This window comes from Protopterus annectens, chromosome 5.part1, assembly GCF_019279795.1.
Source record: "Protopterus annectens isolate FY-2018-M chromosome 5.part1, PAN1.0, whole genome shotgun sequence".
Classification (NCBI taxonomy): domain Eukaryota; kingdom Metazoa; phylum Chordata; order Ceratodontiformes; family Protopteridae; genus Protopterus; species Protopterus annectens.
Genome location: NC_056736.1, coordinates 290044826 through 290059295, shown reverse-complemented (window position 1 = coordinate 290059295; position 14470 = coordinate 290044826). Strand labels below are relative to the sequence as shown.

Sequence of the window (14470 nt, the reverse complement as noted above, 5' to 3'; positions counted from 1 at the left end):
AAATCCCTAAGTCTTTTCTTAGATTCCGAGTACTCCTGTCTTTCCCAGTGAAAATGTTCCCTCATTTCGTGTAAATTTTCCCAAATGAAAAATCCTCAGGGGGAGAAGCTGAAGGAATGCATTCCTCAGCATCAAAATCCTCATAAGGAGGGAAAGAATAATCCTGGTCAGAAGAAGACACTGAAGAAACAGAAGCCTGATCAGAAGAGTCATAATACAATTCCTGTCTTGGCCTTTTATCTGGAGGGGGGATGTGAACCCCTAATCATAGTAAGTAAGTCCTCCGCCATCTTAAGTAACTGTTTCTGAGACTTGGGTCCCAGATCAGAAGAGGCCTGGGCTGAAGTCTTTGATTTGGAAGGAGTCTTTGCCTTTGGCTTTGTCTTTATCAGAAGCTGTGTAGGCCTGAAAACCCCCTCGGAAGCCGGTACCTGCACAGCGGCTCTGAACCCATCCGAAGGAGCATTGTCCGAAGGTCCTGCAACTGAAATATTCAAAGGCCTAGTTGGCTCCTCGTGGGAGTCTGTTTCGGCCATCGGTTCTGAAATGGCCGACGACAGGGGCTGCGAAAGCGCCTCACTGACGACGGCCGAACCTGAAGCTGGCTCTGCTTGTAAAACGTCATCTGTTTTGGACCTCAGAGGCCTGTCTTTATCCTTGCGTCGTTTGTGAACTCCGGTAGTCAGAAGCGTGTCCAACGACATTTTGTAATTAAATCGCCTACCGAAGTAATGAAAAGCAAAATCATACCTTCGTTTAATAGTACGTTGATTAAATCTAGCACAAAACCGACAACTAGCTACGTCGTGGTCAGGGCCTAAGCAAGGAATACAGTAAGAATGAAAATCCTTATGAGGTATTTGCTTCCCACAAGAAATACAATTATTAACTTTTTCTGACATCGGACTGGAGCAAAAAAAAAGTTTACCCAACGGGGTACTTAGCTTTGAGTAGAAGAAAGTCTTCAGACTGAAGTACGTAAGAAAAAATTGTCAGGAGTCAGCCGACCAGCACTTGCAAACTGCTTTCACTGCACAGCAAGAAAGACTGGAGAACATGGCATCGGCTGCCAGCTTTGTACTCCTGGCGCTCTGACGTCAAGGGGCATGGCTGAGCAGCCGACGCCGGACCCAGACTTTGGGATTCTGGCCGACCGGGGACTGCCTGCCGGTAGGGGAGAACCCTACAGTGATGACTGCAACAGTGAAACACGATGAACATCTGATGTTGACAAGAGTTTATAGTCATTTAGAGGAAAACTCAATTATGGCAATAAAACAAAAGGGCAATAAATGAAAGTTATATGGAACAAAGGATCATTTGTTGTTAAATAAAGTCATAGTGGAGAACTGTAAAAAGGGGAAGAATCTAAGTATGACATGGATTGACTACAAGAAAGCATTTGATAGTATCCCACATTCATGGATAAAAGAGTGCTTAAAAATGTTTAGGATATACCCTACACTGATCGACTTAATTGCACAGTGGTCTGCCACTGTTTCATGGTCACTGTAAATGAAGCCATGAAAAAGGACAAATTATTATTCCAGGAATAAAAATTCAAAGGGGGATATTCCAGGGGTGACGCTCTGTCACCGCTGTTATTCTATCTTGCCCTTAGCCCATTAAGTTGTCTACTTAACAGCTTAGGCCATGGTAATAATTTGGCTCCTAGAAAACAACAGTGTAGAGACTTCTCATCTTCTCTTTGTCGATGATTTAAAACTGTATAACTGATCAGATGATGAACTGAAAGTACAACTGCAAGTTGTCAAAACTTTTTCAGATGATATAAAAATGCCATTTGGTCTTGATAAATGTGCAAAAGCAACCTTTAAAGCAGGAAAACTGCAGCACCAAGAAAACATCACTTTCGGACAGGAATGTGATATAAAAGAACTTGAGCAAGAGGGAGTGTATAAATATTTGAGAAATGATGAAGGATCAACAATAAACCATGAACAAATGTGAATAAAACTTTGTAAGGAATACTTTAGAAGACTTGAATCGGTCCTCAAAACAGTGTTGACATCTAGAAACAAACTCCAAGCTATAAATCAATTTGCTCTTCTTGTCCTAACTTACAGTTCTGGAGTGACTGACTAGCCCCAAAACGTGTTGGATAGATTAGACAGGAAAACAAGAAGGATGCTTCATACTCACCAAATGATTTATAAAAATCAGTGCATACCAAGATTATATATTCCCCGTTCTGAAGGAGGTATGGGCTCCTTAGAATTGATTACATATATAGATCTGCAATCGTGGGACTGCACACATCTACTGACCTCACAAGACCCAATTGTAGTGAAAGTTTTGAAACATGAGAATAAATCTAAGATGACTTCCCTGCTTAGTATAGCAGAAGCATATCGGCATCAAGCAGGAATGGAAATTAAACCACAAGTACATAATCAGGCAGTAACTGAATGTGCCAAAAAAACAAAATAAAGAATATAAGGTGAAGGACCAGATGAGAAGGCAAGAAATGTGGAACATGCATAAATATAGTTGCAAGTATACAAAACTTCTGAAAGAACCTCATGTTGATCAGGATCGAACATAGGAATGATTAAGGAGAAGCAAATTCAAGCCAAGAGATGAAAGGTTAATTCTGGCGGCCCAAGATAGTAGGCTACATACACATTGGTTTACAAACTCCATTGAACATGTGGGAGAAACAGACAAAGGCTTTGTAAAGCAGAATTGGAAACAATTGCACACCTCGTTGCTGGTTGTGACACACTAATGGCAGGAGGACTGTATACTGAAAGATATAATACTGTGGCAAGACTGTTGCACAGGGGATTGTGCAAACATTACGGTACTGAAGTGGCTGAAAAACACTGGAAACATGCACCACAAAGCATCATAGAAAATGATGACATCTACATTACATGGGATCATCTATTACCAACAGTTCAAAAGACAGATGCTAGAAAACCAGGTATAGTGGTCCATGAAAAGAAGACAAAAGTACCACTGATCATTGAGATCTCCACATTCACTGACTACTGTATCCTGCGTACAGAGAGACACAAAGTCATAAAATATCAGGATTTGCAGGCAGAAATGAGAGCAATGTGGAAGACAGACACCCAGACAGTTCCAATAGTAGCAGGAGCAATGGGTTTTACAATAAAGAATCTACAATTGTATTTAGATATGTTACCAATACATATAACTCCATGCGAATTGCAGGAGGAGTCATTACTGAGCACACTGCAGGTGCTGCAAAAAGCACTTCTGGCTAACATCAAAGATTGAAACAATAATAATTTCATGAACTTTAATTGTACTTTGACTTAAGAATGGGGTCCATTCCCATCATGGTATTAGAAACCCAAAAGATTTGGAGAAATTAAAAAAGAGGAAATGCCGTGACCCCCCCCCCCATGTTGGTGAGTACTATGTCTAGGACATTTGAGACACTTGTGAGGGTGCAGACTATCTGCTCCAGAGCATTTGTATTTACAAAGTCCAGGAACCTCTGGGCCAGCACGTTCATGTTCAATGTAAGTCACCCAGTCGATGGAAGGATAGTTAAACTCTTCCATGACTAAGTTGTTGGGCTGTATGGCAAATGACTCCAGTAAGTCCAGGTAGGTGGTGTACTTTTCTTGGTTCATGGTGGGGGACCTATAGCTAGCAATAATGTGGTAGGGCATCTTGCCTATACTTAATTGGATATAGAGTAGTTTGACAGAGTTGCATTGTTTGACCAGTCTCAAGGTGTACTTGGCTTTAATGAAGATAGATTCATCTCCACCTTTGGTTTTTCATGCTCATTTTGAAGTCTAAATGTGTGGAAGGCATTGTAGCCTTGCACAGCTGGGGTGCTGTCCATGGCCTTGAACCATGCCTCAGTGGTTGCACAGACGTCAGCATCTTCCAAGGTTCGGAGTGCTTCCAGGGAGTGCAATTTCATGTTTAGACTCCTAGTATTAAGCAGCAGAACCTTGAGTTTGCCTCGAGTGGATTTTGTTACATCAGAAATTTTGTTGTTTTGACATTGCCTAAAAAAGCCACTATGGGGAGGCAAGCACCCCTGTCAGTATCTGAAAGCCTAGAGAAGACAGGTGCAGACCATCTCTAGTGAAGCAGTATGGCCTGTCGACCATGTCTTCCTAGGCTGACAGATACTGGATCCCCCTGGACTGACACCACAAACTAAACCAATTGCTGGAGTCAATCATTTTTGTTTATATTTTAGCATCATCCTGGGTGAAGATAGAAAGCAGCTTAGGGCTAGGGTCATACCTACCTTTGACAAATAATCTGAGAGTTCAGTCATGTCTCTTTTCATATAGTTCACAGAGGTTCATGTCAAGTCATTCACCCTAACATGGACTATGGTACTTCTTGTTGAGTGACTTGAGTGCATGTGTGATTTGATGGATCCTGGCACCTGACAGGCAGCGGACTGTGACCTTCTCCTTGTCCAGCTTGGTGAGAGCCACATCTGTGTGTCTCACTATGGAGTTGCACCACTAACCCCTAATGTACGATGCGCTGCAATGCATAAATGTGAGGCTTAAATACAGGCATAATTAAAACACTTTTAAACTAAACTACCAATAGGAAAGCAGACGATGAACCTTCCTCCTGCAATCCCAGCTCAGACAAGGCTGGTTCCAGAGTCTTCTGCCGCAAGGGTGCAAGGGAGCCCTTCTTAATGTAAAATGGCTGGTTTAGTGCTCAAGTGTATCAGTAACAGGCTAGATTCAGCATGTCTGAATCTAGTCTATGTAATATAGGTATCAGAACAATTAATTCAAGTGCAGAGAATGAAATGGTCACACACAGTAAAACAGTGGAAAAAAAACAGAAATGATGCAAAAATTCCATAAAATACAGTTTAAAAAGTGCAGAAGAATCACAAAATATGCCTATTTTCTTGTTTGTTTTTTTTGCCTTGGATTAAAGCAGAAATACCCTAGACCTCTGTCAAATGATACCAAACGTAGAGCAGCTATGGGTAATTGTGTGCAAACCCTCGTAAATGTGACGCTTAAATACAGGGAAAATTAAGCACTTTTAAGTTAATCAAGAGGAAAGCACACAATTAACCTTCCTCCAGCAAGTGCCAGTTCAGACAAGTCTGGATCCACACACTTCTGCCACAAATGTACTGGGAAGCCCTTCTTAATGGGAGATGGCTGGTTTAGTGCTTAACTGTATTGATAACTGGCTAGATTCAGCAAGTTTGAATCAAGTGCAAAGCAGTACAAAAAATACTTGGAGCTCTTTTGTGCGTTTCCCAGCCCAGCTGGACCAGGTAAACACCTACTGCCACCAGATAAACAATCCCAGTCCTCCTAATGCAAAACCACAGTAAAGGAGTATCCTGAGTGAAATGCTACCACAAACAAATGGTATAAACTGCTACCACAAACAAAGATAAAGATAAAGCAGTGCACTTTAAACAGCTTATAAAAGTGTGATTATTCAATAAAAGTACTTCACTTTGAATAAATGAGCCAAGAGCCACTCAGCTGTACAGAATGTATAAAGGCACTAAAAAACAAGATAAGCTGATTAATGATCCCTCCAGCCAATAAAACTACACTCGGAAATCTCAAGTGTTTCCCCAACTTAAACCTTCCTAATGCTTTAGATGGAAAATTCACGGACCTCCTTTAATGTAAAAACAACTGTTTGCTACAGTGTAAAAAATACACTAGTTTATTCAACAGCTAGCTCGTGGGAGTCCGTTTCGGCCATCGGTTCTGAAATGGCCGACGACAGGGGCTGCGAAAGCGCCTCACTGACGACGGCCGAACCTGAAGCTGGCTCTGCTTGTAAAACGTCATCTGTTTTGGACCTCAGAGGCCTGTCTTTATCCTTGCGACGTTTGTGAACTCTGGTAGCCGGAACCGTATCCGACGACATTTTGTAGTTAAAGCGCCTACCGAAGTAATGAAAAGCAAAATCGTACCTTCGCTTAATAGTATGTTGATTGAATCTAGCACAAAACCGACAACTAGCTACGTCGTGGTCAGGGCCTAAGCAAGGAATACAGTAAGAATGAAAATCCTTATGAGGTATTCGCATCCCACATGAAATACAATTATTAACTTTTTCTGACATCGGAGTGGAGCAAGAAAAAAGTTTCCCCAATGGGGTACTTAGCTTTGAGTGGAGAAGAAAATCTTCGGACTGAAGTTTATCAGAAAAAATCATCAGGAGTCAGCCAACCGGCACTTGCAAACTGCTATCACCGCACGGCAAGAAAGACTGGAGAAGATGGCGTCGGCTGTCAGCTTTGTACTCCTGGCGCTCTGACGTCAGGGAGCATGGTTGAACAGCCGACGCCGGACCCAGACTTTGGGATTCTGGCCGACCGAGGGCTGACTGCTGGCAGGGGAGAACCCTACAGTCATGACTGCAACAGTGAAACACGATGAACATCTAGGGAAAATAAGAGGTAAAGGTAAATCATTATAGTTCTTTTTATACAGAAGATCAACAAGCTGATAATAGATATATGGAATAAAAAACATATTTGTAATTTATAACTGCCTCTGGTAATAGAAGAGGAAATAAGCTCTTTCCTAAGAATAGTACAAGAAATTGAAATTAAATTAGTAATAAAACATCAAAACACATGTAAGACACCTGAAAGTGATGACATTCCAATAGGCGTATGGAAAGGTAGGGAAACATGGTTCCTATTATATGATCGAAGACGCAATCCTTCGAATGCTACTTGATCGAACTTGAAAGCACAAAACAGCAAAATAGCGAAATGGCATACAAGTGATTTCTTTCCCTGGGAAAGAAATCACTTGGTTGCCTCCATTACTTGGCCGTTTTTGTCACTGCAGTACGATCTTGGAATTGGTATATTGAAGTATGGGGGTGTGGGGGGCAAATCCCCCACTTCATGTAACATTTTTTATTTTTATTTATTTTTTTGTGGAACAGTGATTTTTTTCCCTGGGGAAAAAAAATTGCTGTTCTGAGTGTTCAAGATTGCAAGCTTTTGCTTACATGGGGTCGATAAATCAGCGTTCACTTTAAACATTTGCTGATTTATTACAGACCCAAGAAAAAGGGGTCTATATTAGAACATTGAATGCTCTAAATAGCGAACGTTCACATGAGCGAAAATGCAGGACTTCAAAGTTTTTTTTTTTTATCGTAGTACAGTGAAGATTGGAATATTTGCCCTTTCCTCACTGTAGTGTGATCTCAGAGTTGGAATATATATTTAGCAGGGGGTGTGAGAGGTGCAGCCCCCACAATAAAGTTTTTGAAGTCCTGCATTTTCGCTCATGTGAGCGTTCGCTATTTAGAACATTCGATGTTCTAATATAGTCCCGAGAAAAATAGAGTAGATAAAGGTTTGGTTAGTACTTTTTAACAAAATCCTTACGGGCACCGTACCCTCATCATGGTAGCAAACAATGGTGGTAGTTATACCAAAGGAAGGCAAAGCTCTATTAGACAGTGGGTCTTTTTGACCAGTTTAATATTAAATCATGACTATAAGGTATTTGTGATTTCAGCAAAAAGAATGGCGAAGATACTGCCAAGAATTATATATTTAGACCAAAGTGAATTTGTTAAAGATAAACTAACATTTGATATTAGCAGAACTTTTATGATTCAAAAACATGCTACAAACAATAGTAATACACTGATGTTATAGATTAGATCAGTGATGACAAACCCTCTGGGCTCAGCGTGTCAAACATTTGTTAAACACCTATCTTGACTCTGCTGGCGTGTCACCCCCCCCCCCCACCATACAAAAGAGAAAACATTCTTTACAGATTCATTTATTTAAAAAAAAATGCAGTCCAATCATGTGTGCTGCTATGTACTATAAGAGTAAAAGAAAAATCAGTGACTTACAATAGAGAAAATGATATGCGCACTGATAATTGGGCTTAAAACAGTGTAACAAAAAAATCACCCTACTTTTAAAAGTAATTTTGAATTGAACTGAAAAAAATATGGAACACATTTCATTTGATTTGATTAACATCAATGAATTTTTTGCTGCTGAGTTTTAATAGATAAGTGCAGGGTCACATTTCTTTTATTTTTCTTCATTCAGTTTCTTTGGTTCAGTGGTTCAATAGCTCTCTCTTCAACAGGCAGCAATCCACTAAATGGCAACAGTCTTACTCTTCCTTCCTCGATACTTCCACAAGAGTATCCCAAGGCTCCATACTTGTTCCTGTCTTATTTAACATCTTTTTTAACAACTTTCACACCACTCTCCCACAATGCTCAGTAATCCAGTATGCTGATGACTTTACAATAATATGCACTGCAAATTCCAGCTGTGAACTCCAGCAAATCACCAAGAATGCCCTCACCTCTACTGAATCTTGGATGCTTAACAATCATTTTACCCTAAATCCAAAAAAACTATACTAGTAATTTTTACCCCTAAGAAAACCACTCCTCTAGATAAAAAAAAAAAAAAACTCTTCCATATACAAGCCCAAGACAATATCACTATAGAAGTTGTCCCACACACTAAATTACTAGGTATTATTATTATTATAGATGAAAACCTAAACTTTGACCTACACATAAACAGTATCATCAATAAAACACACCAAAAGCTCAGTATGTTGTACAGGCACCAACACTTTCTTAGACTCTCTACTAAACAAACCCTTGCAACTACATTTTTGTTACCCTCTTTCCTTTATGGTGCCCTTCTCCTCACTAATATCCAAAATTTGACAAAATCCATACTTGATGTGTGTTACAACAGAATAGCCAAATTTGCCACCAAGGCCAAATTCTCATCCCACCACTGTAACTCACTGAAACAGTTAAGCTGGTTGGAACTTCCCCACCATCTCTCATTCACCCAGCTAACTACAGCACACAAAATAATCTACAGACTGTCCTGCTCTCTCAACTCTACTTGCCAAATACCAACCCAGCAGGCAACTAAGATCTGAAAATCATCTACTTCTAAAAGTAGAAAAGCCCACCTTACTGGCTGGTCAACTGCTCTATTCCTTCACCGTTGCCAAACTATAGAACTCGCTTCCGCCTTCAATAAGAAACACGGGCAGCAGCACCACCTTCAAACAAATACTGAAAAATCATCTCAACTCTTCCCGGCTATGTACCTGCTCTATAACCTAACCTCTTCCTTCTCCTTATAGTATAACTAAATTCCTATGCTTTTTACTACTAGTGACTGATGATACTTTCGCCATATTTATTATTATTTTTCTTTCATCACTTGATGATACCGGTACACTAATGCTGATGAATTCAGAGTAGTAAAAACAGAGATAAATTAATCTGGCAACCAACTAAATTCCGGCTTTTATGTATAAATTATGTATAGGTTACTGTTATCAAACCAACTAAATTCCTGACTTATGTATATATTCTGTATATATTACTGTAATCACTATGTGTAACACTGTTTCTACTTCTGTACCAATTAATGTTTAATTTTTTTTCTGCATCTATGTTCTTGTTGGAGCTTTTCTCCCTGGGCCTCCACCGAATATGGGCTCTTTTAGGCCCAGTGAACTCTCCCAGTAAACAAATGCAATAAATAAATTTGGTAACTCAGGTGTTGGTGAATGCTGCTGTCTCACCCAAAACATTGTGGCGTGTCACCTTCGACATGCATGTCATAAGTTCGCCATCACTGGATTAGATACTGAAAATGCATTTGATAGAGAGAGAGTTCAGAAGTTATAAAGACAGAGTTGGAGAGATTTGTTTTTTCGTAGGAATGGGAACCATTGACACTGAACATTTAGAAAGATTCATAAATATGACATGTGGAGGTGAACTTTCTAGAAAATTCCGTTTCATGAGAGGAGCCAAATGGAGTTGAAAACACTTACCTTTGTTATTAACATTGTATTTAGGGTCACTAGTAATTAGACTGTCTAATATTGAAGGATGCAAATGGAGAAATGTAAATTTAAAGACTACTCTTTCTGCAGATGACAATTTTGTGTATCCAGCATAGTAGAAATAAATATTATATTTAATATGTTGCTATTACAGAAGAATACAAAAGAAAAAAATATTTTAAAGAATTATGTTGCATCTTATGATCTGGTTCAAAAGTTTCCCTTTATGTGACAGCATGAAAAGAAATATTTGGGGGTTTGGTTAAAGCAAGACTTAGAAAAAGCAACTAAGGAACTGTGGGAGGAAGTCAGTCAAAAAATTACTAACAAGTAGAGATAATGGAAATTATTTACTGATCTTGATTGTAAAATACAAGCAATTAAAATGTTTTTTGGTTCTGTTAGTTCTACTTGTAGCTCAAACATCCATGTATCAACCAAGAGAACAGATATGGAAAATATGAAAAAGGAGATAAAGGGCAAAGGGAAAGAATGACACAGGTTAAGGAGCAAGTTTAGACATCTTTATCTTAACCAAGAATCAGAATATATGCCTAAATGTTACAGCTCCTTATACATGTACATGGGTAGATTAAGGACAAATGCATAGAGAAAATTGTGCATTACAATAACCAAAATTCAGAAAACAGGAACAGCCATGAGAGATGAGGCTGTGGCAAAAACAGCCTGCTTCCAGAACTGAGAACTGCAGAAACCATCAATTCAGAGACACATTTGCCACAATGAAGAAATACCTCGTTATTAGCTAATCCCCATGCCTCTGAATCATGCAGTGACTACTACAAAAACTAAAGACCCTTTTCTGCTACCCTTGTGGTAATGATTCCTAGCTGCCAAAACGCTGTTTTAGTGCAGGCAACCCCCTCTTTTACTCCTCTACACTTACACATCCAAAACCTTAACACACACACACACAGACAACCATACCTCTTGTCTGTCCATTATATTGGCAGTTTTCTTCATCCTCATAAATCACTCACGATTACAGGCGGTCAATAATACTAGTCAAATGCATCAGGGTGCAAGACATGCTGCTCTATTAACTCTAAGTGGATTACAGTTAAAGCCTCCATAGTATAATCTAGTGTTGCCCCCTGGCTTTGACCAGAAGTCTTGAGCACTGCCTCATACGTCTTTTGTACTTCATATCATATTGGTCTATTAACTTTTGAACAAAACTGACATATGCAAGTTATGTGGCACTACAGGAAATTTTTGAATAGGAGCTCCAACAAATGACAGGTGACTGAAATGCAAAAGTGAAGCCACATTGAATGAAACTGAGTACAGGCAAGGCAATAGTCATGGTAGCAAGTGTGGGAAATCAGAAGCTTAAACTGAGACACAAAGGAAGACAGTGGAACAGGTTATCAGCTTCAAGTATCTGAGAGTTGTAGTTCAGGAGAAGGGAACTCTGAATGAGGTGATCACAGTTAAAATCAGAGGTGCTGTAGCCAACTGGCACAAAGTGCCAAGTGTAATGTGTCACAGAAGAATGCCAAGAAATTTGAAAAGTCAGTGTAACCAGTGCTACTATATGGCTCAGAAGTGAAAGCAGTACAGCTGAAGAAGCTTGAGGTGATGGAGATACAGCTGAGGAAGCTTGAGGTGATGGAGATGAGGTACCTTAGAAAGGTAGTAGGATGTAAATTGAGGACATCAGAGCAGAAGCCAAACAGAGAAAGTCAAGGAGAACACATTAGTGTTGTTTGGCCATGTGCAGGAAAGTAGCAGTCTTTTCCTTCCCAATTACATTTATATTTATCTTTAAACTTACTATCTAGTAATTGATTTTATACTAAAGTTTGTTTTATTATTATTATTATTATATTTCAGCAGTGATACTACTTGAAACGTTTTAATTTCCTCATCTATTTCTTTGATTGAATAATTTAAATCGCCTATAGTTAGTCAGATATAATCTGCAAAAAGCTGCATCTTAGTGTGACAAACTTTGTGAATTAAGAATCCATCAGTTTTTTCCATTGTTTTTTATACTGTTAGCTAAGGGTTCGGCAACTAAAACAAACAGTAGAGGGGACAAGGGCACCCTTGCTTTGTGCATTTGTTTAAAGTGAATCCTTGAGAAATATAAGACTGTGGAGTCCCTATACAGTTCTTTTGATATTCCAATAACTGTTCTGGAAATGCAAATGCTTCTAAAGTTTTAAACAAGTAGCTCCAGTCTACAGAATCAAAAGCTCTCTCGATGTCTAAGCTAATTAGGGCCAACTAGTTCATTCCTTTTGCTAAACCTAAGTTACTACTCTTTTTATATTATTGGATGTTAATTTGTTGACTACAAATCCTGTTTTCTCTTTATTACTTAATTTATGTATCTCTTAATTTTGTAGTGAAAATGGAAGTAAATATTTTATATTCTACATTTAATAATGAGACAGGTCTGCATGAGGAAACTTATTATCCTTTCTTTGTTTAAGTATAGGTGAGATCGCAGAACATTTCCATTAGGGAGGAATTATTTTGTCGCTCTGAATTTTCCTGAAAATGTCACTCAGTAATTCTAAAATATTTAATGGGAGCAGATCATATAATTCCACATTTAAACCATCAAACCCTGAGCTTTACCATTTTCTCTTTTTAAAGCTTTTTAACTTCTATTAGAGTAACAGGCTTATTCAACAGAGATATTTGTTGGTCATTAAGTTTATTAGTAACATTTTTCTTTAAATAATTGTCAATTTTGAAATCAGCAGGATTATTATTTATTATTTTTATGTTTATTAAGATCCTCATGGATTTAAAAAATAAGTATTAATCATTTCCTCTATATCTGAAGTAAGCTTATTAGTGTGAGGATTTCAGATATTATTGATTTATGTCTTTTTGCTTAATATCTTACTTCTATTAATCAATATTGTGCAATTTTATTTTTTCTAAAGCTATCTCCACTTTATGCATTAAAACGGTTTTGATTTTTGCCATTAACTTTTTAATGACTTCAATATTCTCACTTCTTTATTGTTCAAACCTTGCTTTATGTATTTCATCTTGTATTTCTAACTCTTTATCCCACTCTTATTTTATTCCTAGCCCATCTTCCCATTCTGTCTTTAATATGCATTTTTAAGGAGTCCCATAGTATAACTTTACTAATCTTACCATTATCATTCAAAGATAAAAAATTCTCAATTTTTTCCTTAAGGTAAATCTTAAATTTAAATGTCATCATATACAGTATATATACTAGAATTTTATAAATAATCTAAAGCTTCCTTATATCCATTACTATATTAATACTTAGTGCAGCATGATCAGATAAAAGACAAGGGACACTTTTAAAATAATTATCTTTATTAAGTAAATCTAGAGAGGCATAAATCATATCAATTCTAGTTTGAAGAATCCCATCCCCATAAGAATGAGAGAAGAACAATGACTTATCTTCTGCTTTTGCTGGTAAATCAACTAAATTATTACTAACCCATCTACTTTGCACTTTATCTGATGCCAATATTTTTGCCTTCTTCTGTTTGCTTGTATCTTCTACATTACATATATAGTTAAAATCTCCTGCTAAAATTAAACTACCCTTCCAATGACACTTTAGTAAGTTTAAGTGATCTTTAGCCACTATTGTACCTATTCCAGGGATCCAGAAACAAGTAGCTAGTGTAAAAAGTTTGCCATTTTATTTAAGTTCATAGGAAGGTACTAGGCTATCTGCCCAAAGGCATTTATAAGCCTAGCCAGAATGTGTTGGCTTTCGCCGCCCCCTTAGATTAGTTCCCTGTGCCTCTGTCCAGCAGAGCCAATGAAGTGATCCCCGGCGTAAACCTTCTGTTTCCCATCCACTCGTCAAGGTTTCTCTTGAAGAGGGTTAGTGAGGAGCTCTGCCTAATGTAGATTGGAATCTTGTTCCAGAGCATGGAAGTCTCTGGGACAGGAATCTATCCCTCCAGCACGTCCTATTTGTTGTGGTGAGGTTTAGATCCCTGGAGAGTGTGGCTCGAGGGAATATGGTTTTCTTTAGGTGGAGCATGTCCATCAATTCTGGGTTGGACATGGCCTTGTATGTCAGGCAGAGATCACTTTTGAGTAGGCGGTATGCAACTGAGTACAGCTGGAGTTTATTCAGTCGAGCTGCATAGGGCATCTGCTTGAGGCCAGTGATAATCTTGGTGAGGTACTTATGTGGTCTTTCCAAATGTTTTCATTATTTCATTACAAATGTAAACATTCCTTTGGGATCATTAATGGATTCCACGACCTTAGGCATTATAGTAGATTTCCTATAAAGTATATCGGTTCCTCTCCTCCTTTTGTTAAAAGGAGCAAAAGATAACATTTCATAAACTAAGTTACTTAAATATTGTATATTTTTATCTGCCAAGATGAGTCTCTTGCAAGAATACAGTGTCTCCACTATTTAGTTTTAATAGGTACGTTTCTTAATACTTGCTTTGTCACTTTTTTCCACAGCTCAAAAGCAGTCCAAACATACACTGTACAGGCAGAAGTGATGGAAGAAAGAAACAGCAACTCTCACACAGCCAGATATACATGCACTGTTGGCAAAAAAATATCCTCCCCACTAAGAAACTGCACAGAAACTACAAGTCAGCATATTAGAT

The 14470-nt window shown here is 38.4% G+C and overlaps 1 protein-coding gene across 1 annotated transcript in view; it reads right to left on the bottom strand.

The window, feature by feature from the left end:
- The window catches only part of LOC122803382 (interferon-induced GTP-binding protein Mx3-like), a 1250224-nt gene that overhangs the window by 482704 nt on the left and 753050 nt on the right, over window positions 1-14470 (bottom strand). The gene's annotated exons all lie outside the window — the stretch shown is intronic.